The sequence below is a fragment of the Macrotis lagotis genome, chromosome X (genome assembly GCF_037893015.1).
Source record: "Macrotis lagotis isolate mMagLag1 chromosome X, bilby.v1.9.chrom.fasta, whole genome shotgun sequence".
NCBI classification, from domain to species: domain Eukaryota; kingdom Metazoa; phylum Chordata; class Mammalia; order Peramelemorphia; family Peramelidae; genus Macrotis; species Macrotis lagotis.
In genome coordinates this window covers 516,030,474-516,055,058 of record NC_133666.1, presented here as the reverse complement: position 1 = coordinate 516,055,058, position 24,585 = coordinate 516,030,474, and positions in this window count along the sequence as shown.

Here is a 24,585-nt window from a genome sequence, read left to right as displayed (position 1 = left end):
GAAGCAGTTTACAATTATCTTATTTGATCCTCACAACACTGATAGAGATAATTATTATTTCCATTTTACAGATGTGTAAACTTAGACAAACAGAGGTTAAATGATTTGCCCAGTGTCATAGAATCACCAAGCAGGCCATGCCACCTAGGGTTTGATTAAAGAAAAACAGATATATGTATGTTATAGAACATTATGGAAACCAAAAGGAATGTGAATTCAGAGAAGTCTAGAAGGATATGCATGATGCTAAGCAACATGAGCAGAACCAGAAGAACACTGTATACCATGACAGCAATATGGGGTTGATGATCAATCTTAATGGACTTATTCATTTCAGCAGTACAACAATCAGGGACAATTTTGGGGTATCTGTGATGGAGAATACTATTCGTATCCAAAGAAAGAATTGTGGAGTTTGAACAAAGACTGAAGACTATTACCTTTAAGTTTAAAAAAAAAGTTGTCTTATGTAATTTTGCTATGTCTTGTATTTTATTTTTTTCCTTAAAGATATGATTTCTCTCTCAACACATTCGATTTTGATCAATGTATAGCATGGAAACAATGTAAAGATTATCAGACTGCCTTCTGTGGAGGGGGTGAGTGGAGGGAAGTGAGATTAAGGGAAAAATTGTAAAATTCAAAAATAAATATTTTTTAAAAAGGCAACAGGGACCGACCAGTGTTTATTAAGGAGGGATGGGACAAGATCCAACTTGTGCTTTAGGAAAATTAGTTTGGTAGCTATGAGTAGGAGGGATTGGTCTGAATTGAGTCCAATCCATCCTACTCATAGCTACCAAAATAACTGTGGTAAGGTAGTAAAGCCAAATAAAAACACTAGCCCAGGAAAGAGATGAAGAGAATCTGAACAAGGGGGCTAGATGTGAATGATGTAAGAGGCATTGTAGAGATAGAAATGACATAAGTGATCTAACTGAGTGAGGGAGAATGACAGTATCAAGGATGATACCATGGTTGTGACCTTGAATAACTAGAAAGTACACTTGACTGTAATAGGCATGGTCAGAACAGGGATAGGTTTGATGGGAAAGATAATGAGTTCTGTTTTGGAACTAAATAGTTTGAGGTGCCAATGGGACCAGTTCAAAGTGTCTAATAAACTGTCATGTGCAATGAGAGCTCAGGAGAGAGACAAGGACAACATAGAAATTGGAATTGAAACTGTGGGAGATACCAAATGAGCATATCAAAAGAAGAGCTTTGGTCTACAAGAGAAGTTGACACACAGCTGTTGGGCATGAGGCAAATAAGCCAAAAAGAGACTGCAGAATAGTTCAGTAAGTAGAAGATGGAAGAGAGAAGAGTGTCAGGGAAAGCTAGAAAGGAGAGAACGGTGCTCACTAAATGTCAAATGCTGCAGAGAGGTCAAAAATGTCAAGGTACTCTCTAACATACTTCAGGTTGTGTAATGGGTGGGTGGGGGAGGAAGTTTGATTTCAAATGCTTCATTTATACAAGGTCTAAGTGTCTACTTTTAGCAAATAGAATAAAAATAGCAAATAGAATTTAAAAAGTGCTTTTTTAAAAAAAAAGTCTTAGTAAAAAGGGAGGAGCCAGGAAAATTCTTCTGGAGTTCAAATCTGGTCTCAGACACTTACTAGCTCTATGACCTTGGATAAGCCACTTAACCCTGTTTGCCTTAGTTTTTTTTTTTCCATCTTTAAAATGAACTGGAGAAGGAAATGGTAAGCCACTGCAGTATCTTCACCAAGAAATGGGATCACAAAGAGTCAGACATGATTGAACAATAGTGATAAGGGAGCACAAATATTTTGTGTTCTATGACTTGGGCAAATCATTTACTCTATTTGGCTACCCTAAGTTTAAGGTGAAGATGATAATATCTGTTTTCCCAGCCCCACAGGGCTAACGGCAGGTCTAGGGCAAGTATAGGAAAGGACTGAGAGCCAATCCTGAAATGGACTGTGATGTCCACAGGATGATATGGTTCAGGTGGTGCTCTCTATAGTGCTAAAAGTTCTTATGATGTAAGTCAGAAGCAAGGAGAGCAAATAGTGGAAGCAAAAAGGGTCAGGTATCACATGGGAGTTAAATAGGCAGAGTCAGGTTGGTGTCCCAGAACTAAGACTACAGGTGAGTTACACATCAGAATCAGGAGCTAAAGGCAAATATGGCATAAGATCAGGCAAAGATCCAAGGAACCAGCAATTCAAACGAGTTTGTGAGTGTACAATACATGTGTTTTATATTTGAGTTGTTCAATGTGGTAACTGGGCCAATGTTCTTTTGAACTTGAGCATATGGGATCAACATTGCCTTTTGACAGGGATGGTTGGCCTCCCAAGTTACAGCTGGGGGTGGGTGGGAATGGGGAGAAAGATTTTGTGCCCTTCTGTGGCTAAAGACTTGCTTTTCCTTTTAACCTAAGTAAAGGAAATTTAGCATTTTAATAAATGCAAGGAATATTTTAAAGAGAATATATTTCATAGTTAAAAGCATGGAGGGGAAGACAAGGAATGAAGATGAAGGGAATAGGATTAAAAAAAGAGATAGCAAGGAAAGAAGAAAACTCATCAGGAAGGAGGAGAGAAGGATGGGTAATGTGACATTTAAAAACTTCCATAGACATAATTTCTGGGTAATTTAATCATTTTATCAATATACCACGTTTTAATAAAAGGACAGTCATTCTATCATTTCTCTCTTATACCAAAGATTCTGTGTTTGTGGACTCACAGTTTATGTGCCCTTCAAAGCATAGGGCCTAACCAACTCTGATTGGTTAAAAATTAATGAAAAAATGAATATTATAATGAGAGATTGGGCTATATTACAAAGGGGTCTTGGTGTACATGACTTGAGTCATCCAAAATCTTCCTCAAAGAAACTTACAATTACCCTGTCACCTGTTTGACAAAAGGAAGAATTAACACTTCCCCAGACCTGTTGGAGCAAACACAATGAGCAGTAAGGCACCATTAGCCCAAACTTAGAATTTCTTTTCCTATCTGATTAGATCTTTGCCTGGGTACCTCTCTGCCTAAGTCATCACACACTCTTTGGTTTCTGGAGGAGAAAATAGAAAAAGGGAAAAACTGGTCCTAATATAATAATTAATCGTTAAATACAAGAGAGAAATACTCATTTCTCACAGGAAAAAGAAATAAATTCATGGAAAAAGAAAGGCATACAAAGAGAAGTAGTTAACCATGATAAAGGAAGACAAACAGTAGAACTGTGGGGTAGGAATTTACATTGATCAAATAGAAACCATGAGCATAACTTCTAAAGTTTACTCATTTAAAAAAGTTCTTTGTTTTTAATTTATCTGGGTTGGTCATGCTCTTCTCCAGACCATTAAGAGTATATATATATATATATATATATATATATATATATATATATATATATATATATATACACATATATACACATATATAATTCCTGACAAATTTCTCCAGGACCATTACCTAGGATCTACAGGACAGCTCAGCCACCTCCACTCAGTCTTACCACTAGGCCTGGGCTTAGCCTGAAAAATTATGCTTTTTTATGATTCTGGGGACATCCTTTTATTTCAGCATACATACTCTGTGTGTGTGTGTGTATAATATATATATATGTATATATATGTAATATATATATATATGAAATGTACATAAATATTTCTACATCTTCCTTATCAGAATGAGAGCTCTTTAAAAGAGAGCAACATGGTTTTACCTTTCTTTTTATGACCCCAGAGCTTTGAATAGTGGCTGACACATAGTAAGAATTTAATAAATACCAGTCGACTGACTGGCTCTACCAAGAAGACCCTTGCTTGACATGTACTTTATTCTCCTAAAATATTTTTAGTGATTAAAAAAATAGAAAACAGAAAGGAATATACCCCCTTTCTGCATCATCTCACCTGGCTATATTTTGTTATTTTTCCTTTAGAATATTTAAATTTAATGATTATACATGTATAATGTCATGGAGAGGGGGAAGAAAGGGAGGAAGAAAAATGTAGAACTCAAAAGCTTACAAAAAGATGAATGTTGAAAACTATCTTTGCATGTAATTGGAAAAATAAAATAAAACATTCAAGCAAAGAATCTTTAAGTTTAGAGTCATAATGCATATTGTGTTATTTATTAGCACCAATACACTGCATATATTACATAGCATGATTAATATTAATATTTTAAGTAAATAATGCTAAAAAACCAATTATCTTCCTTGCTAATTGAAGTAAACTCCCATTATTTCCCTCATATACAATGAAGATGTTTAGGGTCCACCTTTTACCTTTTTACAATAGGAGAACTTGGTCCTCAGTCTGATAGGCATCTCTGAATTCAGTCACTTTTAGAAGGGAAGGAGGCAATTTGCCACAGTGAGGAGAAATTGAAATTTAGAGCAGAAGAAAGAATTTAAGAAAAGAGAAGTGATCTGGACATAAGGAAAGAGACACAGAAGATGAGAGGTTCAATAATGTCTAACATGTTGACCATGGGTTCTGGATCTTCAAGTGTTCTTTTCATTCACTGAAAATTCAACCCAGGCATTGAATATGCTTCTGATTTTAAAAAAGCTAATAAGAATAATCCAATGAGGAAGGGAATTTTTTTTAAAAAAATGTCTTCAATCTCTTATGTGTATGTTACCATTGTTCTGTCATTATAAGTCTACAAATGCTGTCTGACATCCTGGTTCTTGTCATTTTCATCTCCACAAAATCTCTTCTTAATCAATCACAGACTGCTTCAGTTTGGACCCTTATTATTTCTGCCTAGATCATTTAGCAATGGTTATTAGCTGTTTACCAAATGACTCCTAATTTATCTGTCTACTTTCTTCCCACTCAAATTCATCCACAACATAACCTAAAGGCTATGAAGCCCTAAAATATAGATCTGACCATGCACCTCCACTAAAGGCATTTCTGTTGTTTTATTGTTTTCAGTCTCATCCAACTCTTGGTGACCCCATTTGTGGTTTTCTTGCCATTTCCTTCTCCAGCTCATTTTACAGATGAGAAAACTAAGGCAAACAGGGTTAAATGACTTGCCTAAGGTCACACAGCTAATGTTTGAGGTTGGACTTGAACTCAGGAAGAGGAATCTTCCTGATTACAAGCCCAGGGCTCTATCAACTGTGCCAGGCCTAGAGTCAGGAGAACCTGAGTTCAAATTTGGCTCCAGATACTTTCTTAGCTATGTAACCTTGAACAAATCACTTAACTCAAAATTCTATAAAAGCATTTCTGATTTTTAAAAAAACTAACAAAAATAATCCCATGAACAAGGAGTTTTTTTTAAAGGGTCTTCCATCTCACAAATGTATGTCCCATTGTTCTGTCATAATTCTACAGAAGCAATCTGACATCCTGGATCTTGTCATTTTTATCTCCACAAAATCTCTTGAGGAAGGACAGGGAAATGTCAAACCATTATAGTACCAAGAATCAAGAAAACCTCAAATGGAGTCATGAAGAGTTGGACATGGTAAAGACTAACAGATTGCCTTCTGTGAAGGTGGGGGGAGGGAAGCAAGATTAGGAGAAAAATTGTAAAACTCAAAATAAATAAAATTTTTCTAAAAAAAAGTCACCTGAAAAAAAAGAGTTGGACATGATTGAAATAACTTACACAACAACCCTGTGAGTTTGTACCATTATAATCTCCTTTTTATAGTTGAAGAAACTAAGACATAAAGAAATTAAGTGATTTGGGGGCCATACAACTGGTAAGTGCTTAAAGTCAGACTCAAACTATTACTATTAATAATAGCTAAGGTTTTTATAGTGCTTACTACAAAGTCAGGCACCTTGCCAACTTCTTTATAATGACCATCTCATTTGATCCTCACAATCACCCTGAGGGAGGGAGGTGCTATCATTATCTTCACTTACAGATGAGGAAGCCAAGACAAACCGGTTAAAATGACTTGCCTTAAGTCCAAACAACTGATGAATGTCTAAAGTCACATTTGAACTCATGTCTGCCTGACTCTAGTCCTATCATTCTACCTATTGCATCACCTAGCTGCCTTGCTAGGACAAATATTATTATTCCCATTTCACAGATGAAGAAATTGAACTTTAGAGAGACACAGTGGCTTTTCCCTGTTCATAGAGCTAAGAAGTATTCAAGCTGAATTTGGAACTCAAAAGAGCAAGGTAGGGAAGGCTAACCTTGCTAATCTATTTTCTTCCCCAATAAACCACCCTATTGCCCTGTATGGCACCTGTGGGATCTGTTTTTTCAGCATCATTTAAGAAAGTCTCCTATTCCTCAGCTCTCTTTCCACATTCATATTCCCACACAAAGCAATTACCCCAGATAACTTTCATGTACCAGCAATTTCAAACATCAGGGTGTTTTTCTTCCTATTTATTAAAGTGTTATAGGCTGAGATGATTTTCCTTTGTTTCTCATTTCTCATTGTTTCCATGGCCTCAAAAATGAGAACAGCAAATGCTTTGATAAATGGTTTGAAAGGTAGTCTTGTTTTACTGCAGTTTTTGTAATTACCTTGGCATCCCCTGCAGAAAAGCAATAGGGTAAGTCCTTCCACAGGGTCTTGGGAAAGCTGGGGGGGCGGTGATGATGGGAGAATTTCAGTGGCTTGACCTGTGAATAGTCTGTGAGTCCAGTTGTTATTGATTGTTCGGTCAGGTGGACAAGGCCCACTGCCAAGCAGAAGGCCCAGGTCCCCCAAATGTCAAGAACACTGGATCATTCATTTAGCATGTTCCTGAGGAATGAGTATATTCAGAAGCAAACCCTTTGGTTCCTGACATTTATTGGGGGATGGTGAACCCTATCCCTCCCCCAAAGTGGAATTCTATAGGAACTAACTGCCAACTCACATGTTTGCTATACCTTTTAACTTTTTTCAAAGAGATTTCATATGTTTTACTTTATTACAACAATCTTGTGGCATACTGATTCTCAAACATGCTACCAATGTGACCCTGGACTAGCAAATCACTTAAATTCCCCTGGGCTTCAGTTTCCTTGTCTGTCAAACGAGATGGTATCAAAACCCTCTGTGGAACCTTACACATTTCTCTAGAGATATGAACTTAAAATATAATTTAGTTGTTATTATTCAGTTGGTTTGGAATTTTCTCAGCAAAGATACTGCCATCACCTTCTCCAGCTCATTTATAGATGAGGCAAACAGGGTTAAGTTACTTACCCAGGTCGCACTTCTAGACTTGAACTCATGAAAAAGCACCTTCCTGATTCCAAACGCAGTGTTCCCTCCAATGGACCAGCTGCTCTATAAATATTGTCTTCCCTTTCCCCTTCCCTAGAAGAATTTACTTACAGCCCTGAGCTGTCATTGTCACTCCATATCTCCAACAACAGTTCTCTATCTTTGAAAATTCAGTCCTTTTGTGATGAGTTCCTGTGCTGACCTTAACCCCTTTTTATTAGCCCTGCTTCATGCTTAGCAAAAGCATTTTCATTAATCTGTGAATCCCTTGAGGCAGAGACTTTCTTTTGCCTCTCTTTTATCCTCACCACTTAGCACAGTTCTGAGTGCTTAGTAAAAACTAGTTGACTGGTTTATTGAAGATTTCATACTCAATGGTGACATGTAAATGGCTAAGAGTTATAGAATTTTGAAGTGTTGGGTTGCATTTATCACCAGCACTGCTAAAATTCATTATAACCTGGAATCTCATCTTAAATCATTCCCTGGGAACTTAACTCATATAAAAAATATTGTAATCTTCCTCCACCACCATATTAACTGTAATAAAGCAGCTCTAAATTTTGGCTAATTAGGCTGAAAATTAAACTCTGATCTCATTGTGAATACAGGTTTCAGTTTGCTGAAAACTATCTCTTTTAACAGCTAAATTAATTGAATATTGAATTGGGAGGAGTCTAATTAATTCATCAAGGGAAATTAAATTTTTTTGTTGACTAGAAACACTGTATCCTAGAAGAAAAGAATTTAACTTCACCTAAGGTAAGAATAAAACTTCCAACAGGAGGGGACAATTTAAATTGCCTTTTTGTAAGATGAAAATACACCAAGCTGTATGCTGTTTACTCAATTAAATGAGGTGAATATAATCATCTCCATAGAAACATGTTATATGGAAGGTTTAGAGTTAGGGAAGATCAACAGTCTCATGTAATGGAAGGTTTGTGTGTAGGTTACTTTAATCAAATTATAGCATTTCTTACCATAGCTATATAGTCCTATATGTACCCAATGTTCTCTAGTATGCACTTAATACTGCTCATTAAATCTGAACCTGTAATTTTCTTGAAATTCAGGTGTAGAGGAGAACAAAAGGAGACTGACAGGTTATGAGAAGAAATAGGTACGCCAGACAAGCACAATTTTTCAAAGATGTAAATCGTGTTATTTTATATGAAGCATTTTTGCATTTATTGTCATTCTCTTGGGAGGGGGATGGAGATCATTGACAGGAGGCATTGGGATCCTACTAAAAGAGCTTGAAATCAAAATTCAGTTCTGCTTGCTAATCATGTTGCCTTAGGCAAGTTATTTAACCTCTCTGGCCTCAGGTTCTTCATCTGTAAAATGCCAGGTTGGACTAAATGACCTCTAAGAGCCCTTCCAGGTTTAGATCTATGTTTCATTAAGCCAGATGTTTCCAATAGCAGTAGCTTACATCTAATGGAACATGAGATGATAATGTGGGATAGAATTGAGAAAGATTGAGGATGGAGGGAGGGGTGACTTGTAAGTATACAGGAGTTCTGTCTGAACCCATGAAGGGTCTTTGGCAAAAGGTGTTTCATTTATCAGAATTATTCAGTCAGTAATAACAAGTCAGGGGCAGGCAGAGAATTCTGGTTTTGCACTTACTATCTGGGGGTCCTAAGTCAGTCAATAAACTTTTAATAAGTACCTACTATGTGCCAATCATACATTTGTTTTAGTTTGGTAGTAATTAAGTCCTATTCAAATCTTTGTGATCCCTTTGAGTTTTTTTCATGTCTAAGATACAGAAGTTATTTGCCATTTCCTTCTGCAGTTTAATTTGCAAATGAGAAATAGAATGTAAACAGGGTTAGTGACTAGCTCGGGGGTCACACAGCTTGTAAGTATCTGAAGCTGGATTTGAACTGAAGTCTTCCTAACTCCAGGCCCAGGACTGTATACGCTTGCCACAGTTGGCAGAAAAAAGAAAGGTAAAAGACAATACCTGCTCTCAAGAACTCACAATCTAAATGGAAATAATATGCAAATAACCTTTACATGCTAGCTACATATAAAATAGTTTGGAAATTATCAATAAAAAGGATTGGGGTGGTCTAGGTGGCACAGTGGATAGAGCACCAGCCCTGGAGTCAGGAGTACCTGAGTTCAGATCTGACCTCAGACACAATAATTACGGAGCTGTGTGGCCTTGGCCAAGCCACTTAACCCCATTTGCCTTGCAAAAACTAAAAAAAAAGAGGGGTCACTAGAATCAAGGAAGATCAAGAAAGGCTTTTTGTAGAAGGTGGGATTTTAGCTGGAACTTGAAAGTGGGTAGTGGAAGGGAGAGATAAGCAGGAAGAGAATTCCATGCCAGTCACTTTAATTTTTTATTTTTTTTTAGGTTTTTGCAAGGCAAATAGGGTTAAGTGGCTTGCCCAAGGCCACACAGCTAGGTAATTATTAAGTATCTGAGACTGCATTTGAACCCAGGTACTCCTGACTCCAGGACTGGTGCTCTATCCACTATGCCACCTAGCCGCCCCTATGCCAGTCACTTTAAGCCACTCTTTAGCTTCCTCATTTGTAAAATTGAAGGAATTCAGATCATGCCTAAGTTTTTTCCTAACTCTATGAACCTAGAAACCAATAAACAGCTGAAGACCAAACTAGAGATAGACCTCCCTCCCAGATTCCCTTTAAATCCCTCCTAAACTGTCTTGTATTTGGCTACTTTGTATAGATGTATTTAGTCACTTTATACTTCTGCAGGGTATTTTTATAAAGGTAGTTCCTGTGAGTAGGGATCATGTCATTCTTTATATTTGTATTCCCAGCACCTAGCAGAAAGAGGGTACTTGCTGATTATTGATCTCCCAAGGTCTCCCACGTTGTAAGCAACATCAAGACCTTATTGAACTTCATTTTCCTCCACCTTCTCTTCAGGCTTATCACATAGGTAACAATTTTTTTTTAAAAATTATTTATTTAAGGCAGTGGGGTTAAGTGCCTTGCCCAAGGTCACATAGCTAGACAATTATTAAGTGTCTGTGGTCTGATTTGAACTCAGGTCCTCCTGACTCCAGGGTCAGTACTCTATCCACTGCACCACCTAGTCATCCCTCATAGGTAACAATTTGACAAATCACCAGATGTCCAAGATGAGATCAAAATGCTAAACTATCTGAGAGATGTAATGAAGTGTACTGGAAATGGAGGCTAGACGTGATATATATAAAATGTTCTCATGATACACCTAGAGTTTCTCATAGCCTAAGTTATATTTGTGAACTTTCTAACATCTATAGGCTTTGGGAAATGTTTTTAGAAGTATGAATTGAGCAGAAGAAACAGCCATTGTGGAACCACATGGAAACTCTGACAAGGAATCATGTCAAGATAAAAGTATGGGAAGAAATGATCCTGTTTGCTTAGGTGACATAGCTCTCCTTTAACCTCTGTTCTCTGCAGAGTCTCTCTGGGCTAACTCTCTGAAGATCCAGAGAGGATGGGCTTAGGAAGGAAGGTGATTTTCCAGTTAGTCACCAACAGGGCTGGTATTTACCATGCAAAGACAAAGACTAAGTGAATGTTCATTGAACTTTAAGTATGTTAATGACTATATACTATGTTATGTATTTATCCCACCAACATTGTACTGATACACTGTTCACACTTGTGGGGATTCGGAAGACCCCCCCCCAAAAAAATCTTGGCAGGAAATAATTACATTTTATTTTCCTTGTCAGACAGGGGTGAGAATTTTACTAGATTATGAAAATCCCCTATGTAATTAAAGCAACTTCTATTTTTCTGATGCTTTAATTCCCATATCAATGAATTATTCAGTCATATTTGCTGAGTGTCTTCTCTGTATGGCACTGGATACTAAGTGATAGAAGCCATAATCCTTGCCCTTTGGAAGCTGATCATTAAACCCCAACCAAAATCTCACCTTCTACAAGAAGCCTTCTCCAACCCCTCTTACTTTCAGTGCTTTTCCTTTTTTAATTATTCCTATTTATCTCCTATAGATTTTAATAAATTTATTAATCAATGAATTCCTTCATCTATCATCTCCCTATATATGTCTACATCTGTCTCTATATCTATATCTATTGCTATGTCTATATCTACTATCTTTAATCATCTATCAATCTGTCTATATTTATCTTTCTATATCTCTGTCTTTCTATTACATCTACCTATCTGTCTATCTGTCTGTCTAGCTATCTGCCTGTTGACTCCACCATTAGATTGAAAACTCCTTGGGGGGCAAAGAATGTCTTTTGCCTCTTTTCATAGCCTCAGTGCTATGAAAATCACATCTGGTGATTTGTCAAGATAGCATAGTTCAGTGTGTGGCACATAAAGGATTTTTGATTTATTTAGTTAAAAAGGAAAAGGAGGATTGTGACTGAATCAAAGAAGAGAGTGTCTGAATTTGTCAGGTTCAACCTGTTAGGTGCCTCCAAGGCTTTAAAGCAAGGGTATGCAACTCTAACTTTGATCTTCTGGAGGAACCACATCTGTGGGCAGCTCTTATCTTGTTTCCCTAAAGGGAGGCAGCTGTGTCAAGAAATCCAGGCAACTAACTGGCTGATAACATACACTGTTTAAACAGCTCTTCCTGTATTGCCTATGGCTTTACTTGGTAGCATCACTTCTAATTTGGAATTCTACTCAAAAGAAAGAACCAAACCCCAAAGATTTGGGGAGAGAGAGAGAAATGAGATGGTAAAGAGGTTATGTCAATATTTGCTGCCTTTGTCTCTCCAGAGTGAGTAATCTAATCCCATAGGATTATCCCATGGGATAATTTAGCCATATTTATGTCCCCTTTGTCCAAAAGACTATTATTCAGGCTAGACATTCAGGAACAATTCAACAATCAATGAACATTTATTAAGTATCTGTCAGATACTAGAAATACAAAGAGAGGCAAAAGACAGCCCCTGCCCTCAAGAGGTTTATAATCATAAAAAAAATGCAAACAAATATTGACAAAACAAGTTATGTCCAAGATAAATAGTAACTGATGAAGATGGATGGCAATGAAATTAAGAAGGGCTAGAAAAGACTTACTGTAAAATGTGGGATTTTAGCTGGGATTAAAGAAAGGAAGTTTATCAGTAGGTAGATGAAGAGTAGTTAGAATAGAGAATATTTCAATAGAGAAAATACAGCCAAGAGATGGAGCAACCAGGAGGCCAGTGTCAGTGGATCGAAGAATACATGTTGGAGATTAAGTTTTATCAGACTGGACAGGTAGACTGAAAGCTGTCTCTGAGCAGTGCAGAGGCAGGAAGTTTCACTCAGTTGAATCAATTTTAGTGTTCTTACTGTATGTATATCTGTGTTTATATGTGTATAACATGTGTGTACACACACACACTATATATATATGTATGAACACATATCTTTGTTTAACAAACTTCCCTTGCTATTTCTAATTAAATCTTTTGTTAACAGTTTGATGAACTATGAGTTTCTTCTTTCATTATAATATAGAACCCCACCAAGAGGATTGACTTGAATTAGACCTAGTTCAGGACACTTGAACTATATATTCCTCTTCCCTCCTTCCATCCTGAGGTCCCATTTCCCTCATCTGTTAAAAGCAGGGTGGAAAGTGGAGTGTTGAACTGGTTGACTTCCAAAGATCCTTCCAGTTCTAATAGTCTATTACTTTATGGCATATTTATGATTTTAAGAACCAGGTAACATATAGAAACTACATCTTAATATATAGAATTATATATTATTATGTAGAATATATTACTTCATGGAATTCTGCAGCATCTATTGTTGATGTGTTCACTTGTTAAAATTAGGTTCTAAGAATGACCCTGAAATTTTCTGAGACTGTTTCATCCTGGGACAGACAGAAGATTCTATAAGAGAGACCATTCAAAGGTCTCTAAATGAAGGATGGAGAGAGGTATATTGAGAAATAAAGGTAATAGAAAAACAAAAGATTCCAATAAAAATTTGAAAAGAAAACAAAAGGGAAAGGCAAGGACATTTAAAAATCACAGATTAAATAAAATATTTATATAAGATCATCACATAAAACAGTGCTATCCAAGATTACAAGTCTTTAGAGAGGATAGAGTAATGGAATTACCAATGTAAAAACACCTCATTTTAAAATGATAACTATTTGGAGTCTATTTTTTTCAGTTTTAGCCAGAAAGCTCCATGTGTACACCTGCATTACCTTTTGACTTTGTTAATTATTTGGGGACTTTGTACAGAGGTTTGAACAGACATACCAAAGACACAAGAGAGAAATGCCGGCCACTAACTAAAGGCTGAACTCAACTGCTCTTACCATGCTTTATAGGTTCAGAATTTGATTCTGTGGTCTAAAACTTATTCCTCCTAAAAGGGAATCTCAAGTTGAAATCTATATCCTCCCCATCTAAGAAATAAGTGGGCTGAGTCTTTCTGTACCAGTGCTCTCAGTTAAAAGGAATAGAAGCTCTTTTTTTTTCAGTGTTTAATGGCCTCTCCACATACTATTTCATGCACCATTAACATAAGTGAATAATAAAATTGATTTTTCAGAAAATAACCCCTTCATCCGTGTAAAGTATGTGTAAGTAGTGACAATTATTAAGCTGAGACAGGAGAAGGTGGCAAGAGAGGACAAAAGAGCAGTTGAGGCCATATTTGGAATGTCATACCAAACTCCACATTATTCCCAGAGCAGCGATGATTCCAGAGTCAGGCTTCTGGAACATACTCTAAGATTGAACCTTTTGTTTTTCCTTGCCTTCTCTTGCCTTCCCTTCTCGTCCTTTTCCTTTCATTCCCTTCCCTTTCCTTGACTTTCTTCTTTGTTCCAAACATAACCTTTTTTCTTTTCCTACGCCCATTCAAATCTGCAGCCAATACCCACAAGCAGATCAACCAACTGACCAGGGTTTTAGAGGTCAATTAGTCTAAGTACCCTCTCTCCCTATCTCCCATTTTAACATTCAACCTCTAAGAGACTTCTTAGCTTTAAAACTGAACTGCATTGGATTTACAAATAGAATTCTGAGTGGTGTCAAGCTCAAATAGAAACAGATCCCTGCAGGACATATTTTGTCTTAGAAACACATATATTAATATCATCTATGTTGTCTTGGTTTTTATTTATGTTGTTAATTATTTGCCAGTTACATTTTAATCTGATTCAGGTACATTGGTGAGTTTTGTCTACATAAAACTAAGGCTGGGAGTTTGACATTTCTGAATTAAGGACTCTATTCTTCTTTTACAGATAAGGAAATTGAGGTCCAAAGAGTTTAAATGACTTGCCCAAAGTCAAATAGTTAATAAGTAGCCCAGATGGGATTTGAGCCCAAGTTTTCAGCTATGGATTCAGTGCTCCTTCCACTGACTCTTTTTTATTTTTTTAGGTTTTTGCAAGGCAAATGGGGTTAAGTGGCTTGCCCAAGGCCACACAGCTAGGTAATTATTAAGTGTCTGAGACCAGATTTGAACCTAGGTACTCCTGACTCCAGGGCCAGTGCTTTATCCACTGCGCCACCTAGCCACCCCCTTCCACTGACTCTTACTGTTGCAGCCTCCTCAATTTCAATTGCCTCCTTCTCCATGGAACATTAGCCATAATTGGCATATCCACAGAGAAAGAAAGAAAGAAAGGAGGGAGGGAGGAAAGAAGGAAGGAAAAACAAGGTAAGGCAGAGATTAGAAAAGCAAGAAAGGAAGAAGGAAAGAAAGGCTGGAAGGAAACTGAGAAAATAAAGAAGGAAAGAATAGAGGAAGGAAAGAAGGAAAAGAAGGAAGGGGAAATAAAGGAAGGAAAAGAAAGAAGGACTCTGCTGAACACTAGGGAGACAAATACAAGCAGAAAGAAAAATATTCCCTGCTCTCAAGGACCTTACATTCTAATAGAGCAAGCCAGAACACAAAGGGGAGTTAAAACTGGGGGAAGGAGTTGAAGGCACCCCATTGTGGGAGATGACTGAAGTACAGAAGATAAGGAACAGGGCCAGGACTTGAATCAAAGCAAGCTTTAGAGGCTGCAGGAAAAACTCACCTCTGGAAAGCTGGCCTCATTTTAAGCCTCACTGTGAATTTTGTCTACTTTGTGATCTGAAATTTTTAACTTCCATTCTCTGGTCAAACCTCTTCTCTTTCAATTCAATTCAACAAATATTTTATAGGTAGCTATTATCTGCAAAGCAGTACTTTGGATGCTGGAGATACAAATGCAAAAAAGAAATAATCCTTGCCCTAAGAAGCTTACATTCTCCCTCTTCCATTCTCTCACTCACTATAAACCTATTCTTTGCTCTATTGTGACTCATGGTTTCTTGACCCGTGGATGTTTTTCCAAACCAGCTAACATGCCCCCTGTTTTGACTCCATATGCAGCAAAGCCCCCATGGCCTTACACTTTAATGAATCACTAACTGCTACCCTAGAATTGCTTGACTGCCTGGACTGTTACCATTCCTACTTAACCTATTGGGAGAATTGTCAGACTTCATTTCCTCGAATTCTGTTCTGAGACTCTGTGGAGAGGGTCACAAAATAAACTGAATTTATCCATTACAAATTTATGCTGTATAATTTTTGCTGGGGCATTACTGTCGCTTTACTATCCTTGTTCATTAGCATTAAGAACAACCACAAATTTCTTTTCATGTGTTATCTCATTTGATCTTCATGCCAATTCTGTATAGAAGATGCTATTATTAAACCCATTTCACAAATGAGGAAATTGAGACCCAGAGAGATTAGGTTGCTCAGAGTCACACAGCTAGTCATTGTCTCTGACAAGATAACAGTTTGTCATGTCCATTTTACAACTGTGTCTTTGTGATATGTTGTTTGATCTTTCTTACATCTGGCCAGATAAATATTTCTTGCTTTATATTTTTGCTGGTGGGGGACTATGTCTGTCTGCCTTGCTATATAAAATGAAGTGACAGATATAAGGAAGAAAGAAGATTTAATAAAGTGGAGTAGTTGAGCTAAAAAGAGACCTAAGAATCCAACTAGCCCAGTGGTGTCAAATTCAAATAGAAACTGATTTTTGAAACAACATCTTAACTTGGGAAACCCTATATCAATATTATCTATATTGTATTATATTTTAGTTTATTTTGTTAAATATTTCCTGATTATATTTTAATCTGGTTGGGAGCACTGGGGAGTTTTGCTGATATGTGTTCCTTTATCTCTAAACTTTGACACCTTTGAACCAGGCTAATCCTCTCATTTTGTTGTGGTGGTTTTTTTATTTGTCATTTCAGCCATGTCCAACTCTTTGTGACACTATATAGAGTTTTCTTGACAAAGATCTTGAAGTGGTTTGTCACTTCCTTTTTCATTTTACAGGTGGGGAAACTGAGGCAGAGGTGCTCAGAGTCACACAGAGCTGGATTTGAGCTCAGCAAGATGAGACTTTTGGACTCTAGGCTCAGCACGCTGATCACTATACTAACAAACTGCCTCTCATTACAGTTGGGGAAATTGAGGATTTGAAAGATGGAATAATTTGTCCAAATTCAGAGTTAGTTAATGGAAGAACCCTATTATGAGGTTTCTTAATCTCTCCATTTACAGCTCTTATTTAAATGCTGCTGCCACATATGCTATTAGTCCTTGATTACTTAAAAAAAAATCATTCCTTGTGGGAGCTAGGTGGTACAGAGGACAGAGCACTGGTCTTGGAGTCAGGCGGACCTGAGTTCAAATTCAGACTCAGACACTTAATACTTACTTATCTGTGTGACTTTATACAAGTCATTTTACCCCATTGCCTTGTAAAAATTTTAAAAGAGAACATTTCCTAATCTATGTCAACACAATAGTACAGCATAACAAGTTACGGTTTCCCCCTTCTTCTTTGGTACTTTTGTCTCAGGTGGATGAGGTAAGCATTTTTACAAAGAGAGGAAGGATAAAACATGTCTAGTGTACATACGTACTTATGTGTTTACATGAATATACATGTATCTGTGTGTATGGGCATGTAGATGTGATGAGAAGATATAACTATTGTATTGATTTGATGCCCACTCCACCCTCTATTTTTTTGCCCCAGCAAGTTAATTAGGGAGTCTCAGAGATGATTAAAAAAAGTTCTGAAATATAACAGTACAGTGTACTGTAACTATAAATCCAAAGCCAGGATTCTTTTTTCTGCCCATGAAGCCGTGAAAAAATGAACTGAACACCTATAGTCCCCCTGAGAAGTCTCTTGACACAAATCCATGGTCCAAAAATATAATCAATAGCTCCTCATCATATCTTTATCATCATCATCATCTTTATTATTAATAACATAATCATTGTCAACATCATAATTATAAAGGCGTCATTGCAAGGCCTATGGTGCTTTATCTCCTCCTCAGCCCAACCGAAGTCCAACCTGCGCCTCGGGTCTTAAAGCAAACAACCTAGAATGGTTCATCAGGAAAACTGATGGGCCGGAGTCCCTGGAGGGAACGTGTCACCGGCGCAAACAGCCCAGGGGGTCCGACAGCGCCAGAGTGCTGCCAGCCACGGGGCCAGAGGGGAAGGATTGTTTTGATTGCAAGTCAAAGCTGGAATGCCATGAATAAGGTGGCTATTTCCTCTGAAGCCTGTTCCTAGTCTGATTATTCCTCCAGAGACATTTTGATTCAGGTCCCAGGAATATGCTTTGAGATTATTAAAAAGGTTTCCTACAAAACTAGCCAGGAAGGACAGTGATCAACCAGTCCCCAGAGTGTATACACTGAGAGGCTTTGTGCCGACCAGAAAGCCGACGCTACGGGAAAACTTGCTTGGGAGCCAGGGGTTTCAGAAGAAAACGAGCCCGAGGAAGAAAACATCTTATAGGGGAAGTTCAATGTCAGTCCGAACACGCCCAGTACAAGTTTGACATCCAAGGGATGTTTCCGAAGGAAGGGTGCCAGTGGCTTAATTCTACTGCTTTTCCTCTGCATGGTAAGGAGGAAAAGGAGGGCGTTATCAGAGACAGACAGAGATAGAGAAGTCAGAAGAGGTTTATTGAGAAGTGTGAAAGAAAGAAGCGTAATGCAAAGGTTGATATTTCACATCATTCTAAAGTGCAATGACCCCGCTGTCATCAGGTATGACTGGCGTTCTAGTTGGGGCTGAAAGGACCTTTGCCAGTAACTAGGTGGTAGGGGTTGGGGAAAAGCCTGTCAAAAAGGAAGACCATAGAGCGGCTAGGTGGCACGGTGGATAGAGCACCAGCCCTGGAGTCAGGAGTACCTGAGTTCAAATCCGGCCTCAGACACTTAATAATTACCTAGCTGAGTGGCCTTGGGCAAGCCACTTAACCCCATTGCCTTGCGAAACAAAAAACAAAAACGAAACAAAACAAAAAAAGAAAGAAAACATTGAGTGTGTGAATAGACAAAAGTGTATATATACACAGACATAAAGACTGCATGCTTACATTCTTTACACATACATGATAATCCTTGTAAACTCTAGAGTTCTTTAGCCTCATTCTCCCTCTCACTGGCAAATTGAATCCCCAGGGGTCTTTATCTCAACTCTCACTTTTACTGGCAAGGAGGGGTCTCAGAGCCAGATTATCTACATTTCCCACCAAAGATTACATTCCAGTGTGTTCTTTCCTATATCAATTGCTAGTATCTGTCATTGATTGACCCAGTGATCAAGTATCATTTAATCATCTAAAACTAATTTGCTTTTTCAAATTGTATTTCATTTTAATTTGTGGAATAAATCAAGTGAATAAAAGAGATGGTTGTACATGAAACTGCAAATCTACTAAGTACAATTTGCTATTCCTTTCAAATAGACAACAAAATAATCGTGTAAATTTCTTATTTGCTCTCCCCTGTCTTTCTGCCTTAGAGATGGGACTGCATTCAACACAAGGGGCATATGTGTGTATATGCCCACATATGTGTATATATGAACATGTACATGCATCTATACATACACATGTGTATATACATACATATATAAAATTATTATATATACTTCTATTTATCAGTTCTTTTGCAGGATATATATATATATATATATATATACTATTTTTCTTTATAGTTAGTTTGGGAATTGATAGAAGACAAAATAACTTACTCAAAGTCATTCTTAATACAACATTACTATTACTATATACAATGTTCTCTAGGCTCTGCTCGTTTTGCTCTTCATTACTTCATGCAAGTTTGTCCATGTTTTTCTTTAGTTGTTGAGCTCATCATTTCTTATAGCACAATAGTATTCTTTCATGATCATATACCATAACTTTTCAGTCATTCTTCAGTGGGTAGGCATCTCTGCAATTTCCAGTTCTTTGTCACCACAAATAAAGCTGCTATATACATTTTAGAACATATAGGTTCTTTTCCTTTTCCCCTAATTATCTAATTTGCTTTTACAAAAGACAGAGAATATATAGTAAGAACAGACAAACAAAATATTGTGTCTCCCTCCCTCCCTTCTATCACCTCAGTCCCTTGGAAGAGTGAGCTTGAATGTACAGCAGTTGCTACAAACCCTTCTGCTCTTCAAATACAGTCACAAATATGACAGAGCCAAAAGACTAGTCACTTCCTCTTGACTGCCTGCCAGCCATCACAACACTGGGCCAAACAGATCATTTGGGATTTTGCTCCTCACCAGGTTCAGCTGCCTTCAAACTCTGGAATGAACCTCCAGTCATTGTTGGCTTGCTCTTCTGGCTTGTTGAAACTCATAAGTCACAGAGTCCTGTGCCCTTTCTGTGTATAATACTCCAGACTTTGGAGAGATAAGGATAGATAAAAGCAGAGACAAAAAGCACCGCCAATGCTGTGTATTCATTTCAACTTCAAGTGGGAAGAGCAGGCCCAGTGGTGTGGTTCAGTCAATTCACACAGTTCCACAGAATTGATACCTAATTTTATGTTGAGTTCAGCCAATCAGTTTTTAAAATGGCATTGTAATCAGGGTTCTAAGTTGGGTGCCTGAGCAGCCACCCAGTGTGGAAATCATAAATGTACATTTCTTACGCTTTATTTAACATTCATCTGTGCAACAGCAGAAGATCCCATAGTAATATCCATTCCATCCATCCATAGGTGAAAAAAATTGACCAAACTATGCTTGTAATAACTATTTATTCATTTCTTAAAACTCATTATGCTTTTGATGAAATACTACATTTTAATTCCCTCATTTTTGTTACTTCAGTAGACAAATATATAAAGTAAAGAAAAAGGGTCAAACAACCAGAGTCCTTTGTTTTTCCTCTTTGTTTTGTGCCCAAAATTTCTCTGAGATATTATGAGTGTGCTGGTGTTCCCTGAATGGTAAAATCAACAGGAAACTGGGGCACAATAAGCCAATAAAAATATAGATTTCAAGGGCTATCTTAACACCCATTTCAGAAGTCAAGGAAGTAGAAGGAAAAAAAAGAGTTAGAATAGGTAAAATGAGTTTTGGTTCTGTATATGTTCCAACACTGGCTGCTGTAATCCTGTGGCTACTTTTGCTCCATAAGGATACATTTGTTTACTAACATAATCTGGTTTTGTGTATCTCTTTTATTGTTCTTATTTGAGTATTAAATGCATGAAATATTAAACTATCTTTCATATATCTTTTTGTATACTTAAAATGATCATTAGGGCAGAGAGCTGGTTGTTAATTTATTTGAAACCTACTCCTGAGTAGACCATGGGCACCTTCCACATTTAGGAGCTTGAAACATTGAGATCCTCCTCATAAACACATGCAGGCTACTACTAGTATCAAAGAGTACTACACCAACCAACCAACCAACCAACCAACCAACCAACCAACCAAGTTATTGGTGACTTGAGTTGCACAATAATGTTTTTTAAAGTAGAGGGCATGCTAGAAAAGATATCCTCATTTGCCTTTACCAGAATTGTTCCACCCCACGGATTACTAGGAAACAGGACTATTTGAGATGATGGGGCTGCTGCCTTAAATTGGTCTCTTGGTCTTAAATTGATTTTGCTTCCTCCTGTATCAGCAAGGCGCCACAAGTACATCCAAGCAGAGAAAGAGAACATGGTAAGGTTGTGGGTATCTTTTTTTGTATGTATGCTTGATTCTGATTTAGAAGCCAGTCTACAGTCCAATTATTCACCATGACTCTAGCAGACCTCAACATATCATTGGGGAACCTCTGGAGAGCAGGGTTTTTTCCATTCTATAGCCTCATGTTCTTCCGGAAGTAAGCTCATCAAATGTTTATACTCTTAAATCTGAGTATGCTCATTCTTGTGGATATGGTTTTTCATATATATATATATATATATATATATATATATATATATAGAGAGAGAGAGAGAGAGAGAGAGAGAGAGAGAGAGAGAGAGAGAGAGAGAGAGATAAAGCGAGAGCTGGAGGGTCCTTATAGGCTACCTAATCCAAAACCCTATTTGCCAATGAGAAAACTGGAGAAATTGAATGACTTACCCAGGGTCACACAACTAAGATAGGATTTGGACTCAGGTTCTCCAGACTCCAAGGCCAGTGCCATAGACAATGTCAATATACAATGCTAACTCTTAGATTTTACAAGTATACATCTCTTTACCCTTCACTCCTGTATGTCAAACTATATAAACATTCCAAGGGTGTGCTGGGGCCAGCTTAATAAGTTTAAACCATTATTAAATTTTCTTAATAGTAAAATAATTTTCCTAAGGACAAAACAATTAGCACACTGGAAAGGATAAAAGAAAAATGGTAAAGAAAGAATTTAAATACAAAATACTTGACATAGCAAGAATATCTAGGTCATTGAATTCAAGTCTCTGAACCAGATGAATGTCTAGGGATGGGTTGGAGTCAGTTCCAACAAAGTTGAGAGAACTGATTGTTAAATTTTCAGTGTAAACACTTATACTTGGGGAATTGACAAGCACATGGATTAATATCATGTTTTGTGAATGGTCTAGACTTAAGAAAGTGATGGAAGAAAATGGTAATAATGTAGATTAAACTTAAAAGGATGTTTCCAAACATTTTCCTGGAGTGTCAGTTGTTAAGTATTTATCAACATACTCCTATGTGCACAGATAAGTATATATATATATATATATATATATATATATATATATATATATATATATATATATTTATATATATTTATATATATATTTATATATATGTGTGTGTGTGTATGTGTGTGTATTCATTTGTGTATATGTATGTTCAGATATAGATAGAGATATAGAGATATAAATATATACATAGATATAGATATATACAGAAGCAGTGTGACCAAATGGCTAGAAATTAGGTTTAACAACTAGCATCTGGGAAGACTTATTTCAAGTTCCATTTCTTTCACTCAACTTTTTAGTGTTCCAAGCAGCTATTTAAGTTGCAGAGAAGTGGCCAGCCGATATCAGGACAGGAAATTTCCACTCTGGGCATTTACAAGTACAGTGACATAAGAGGGTTATATAAAATAAAATTATTTATCATATATATTTAAAATTTCATTTTATATGTATGTGTCTTATGTGATTTCATTATGTATTATATAATTTCATCATGTATGTGCACATAAATGAATTATATATATCAAAATCCATTAAAATCATAGAGTTGTATGAAATATATAATCATTATTTAAATTATTGGGGTTTTTTTTTTTGGCTAGGCAGTGGGGTTAAGTGACTTGCCCAAAGTCACACAGCTAGGTATTTATTGTCTGAGGTCACATTTGAAGTCAGACCCTCCTGACTCCAGTTCTATCCACTGTGCCACCTAGCTGCCCCCTTCTATTTAAATTATATAATTATATTCCTGTTACATTATTTTTTAGTCATGTCTGACTTTTGTCACCCCATTTGGGGTTTTTCTTTGCAAAATTACTGGAGTGGTATGCCATTTTCTTCTTCAGTTCATTTTGCTAATGAGGAAATAGGCTAGCAGGATTCAGTGACTTGTCCTATAGCTGAGGCCAGATTTGGACTCAGGAAGAAGAGGAGTCTTTTTGACTTTAGGCTTGTTTCACTGAATCCATTATGTTTATATATAATTATATGATTATTATTATATAATTGTGATTGCATATTTATATACTCATATATATAAACTATATATATACACACAGCAAAAACAATAATAAGTTCTCATAACTATATTGTGATAAAGATTAAGTCCCTTGAGAAAATATTAGATGTATCACATCACCTTGCCTCATTAATTAGAAATGAAGACTACAAGTGTCTCTCTGCGTTAATTAGAGGTCTAGGAGAACAATGGTCAGGATACAGGGAGATCACTTGTGAGGAATATGAGAGTGTTTAGGTTCCACAAGAATAAGAACAGAAAATTGTTAGTTTACATTACAAAGACTGGAGTCTGCCTGTATTGTTTGCCTTTGGGCAGGTGTGTGAGTTAAATCTTTTGTCTCATCTGATCAAAAAAACCTGAGATTAAGCCAGGTCTTCCCCACCTAGTTCTAAGTTAACTGGGGTTTCAGTTCCCTCCTTTGCACATACTCAAGGAGGTAGCCATTCTTGCTCAATTATTTATATACTGTGAACCCTAAAATTGTAAGAACCTTAAAAACAGTGCAGGACAGGGAAAACATGGGAACAAATTATTTCAATTAGATTGTGATCCCAACCAATGACTGGCATGAAGGGGCAAGAGCAAAGTCTTTCAAACTGCAAATAAGGTCTAACATTTCCTGGATTCCTAGTCCTGCTCCCCCTTAAGAGAGAAGTATGCCATTGATTAAGATGCCTTAATAAGGGGCAGCTAGTTGGCACAGTGAACAGAGCACCAGCCCTGGAGTCAGGAGGACCTGAGTTCAAATCAGCCTTCAGACACTTAATTGCCTAGCTGTGTGACCTTGGGCAAGTCACTTAGTCCCACTGCCTTGTAAAAACAAAAACAAACAAAGATATCTTAATAAAAAACCACTTTAATCACTCTGGACTAAGTATTCATGAGCCATTTATAACATACCTTCCCAAGAAGAGATAAAAAGATGATAATCTTTATGGAGACCTCTTGGATAGCGATAATCTATGTTTAGGCCACTAAGGATGGTTAATGATTTCTATTTTTTGTTTTTGGATAAAAATGCCTATATCCTCCTCAGTTCCTTGTGACCTTCTTGGGAATAATTTCCAATACATTACCCAGAGGTCTATTAGTAAATCCAAGAGAATAAAACTTCATGTCTAATCTATATTTTTCTGTTATGTTATTTTATGTTTTTAAGGTTCTTATAATTTTAGGGTTCACAGTACATAAGTAATTGAATAGCAAACAAGGATTGGGACTGGAGAATATAATAAATAAATTGCTATTTTTAACAAAAATCAGTAGTTTAATTCTTACCATAAACAGCATTAAATATTTTGTAATTTTGAGTGTTTTTTGGATGTTGTAAAATTCATAATAGTTTTGCAAAAATATAAC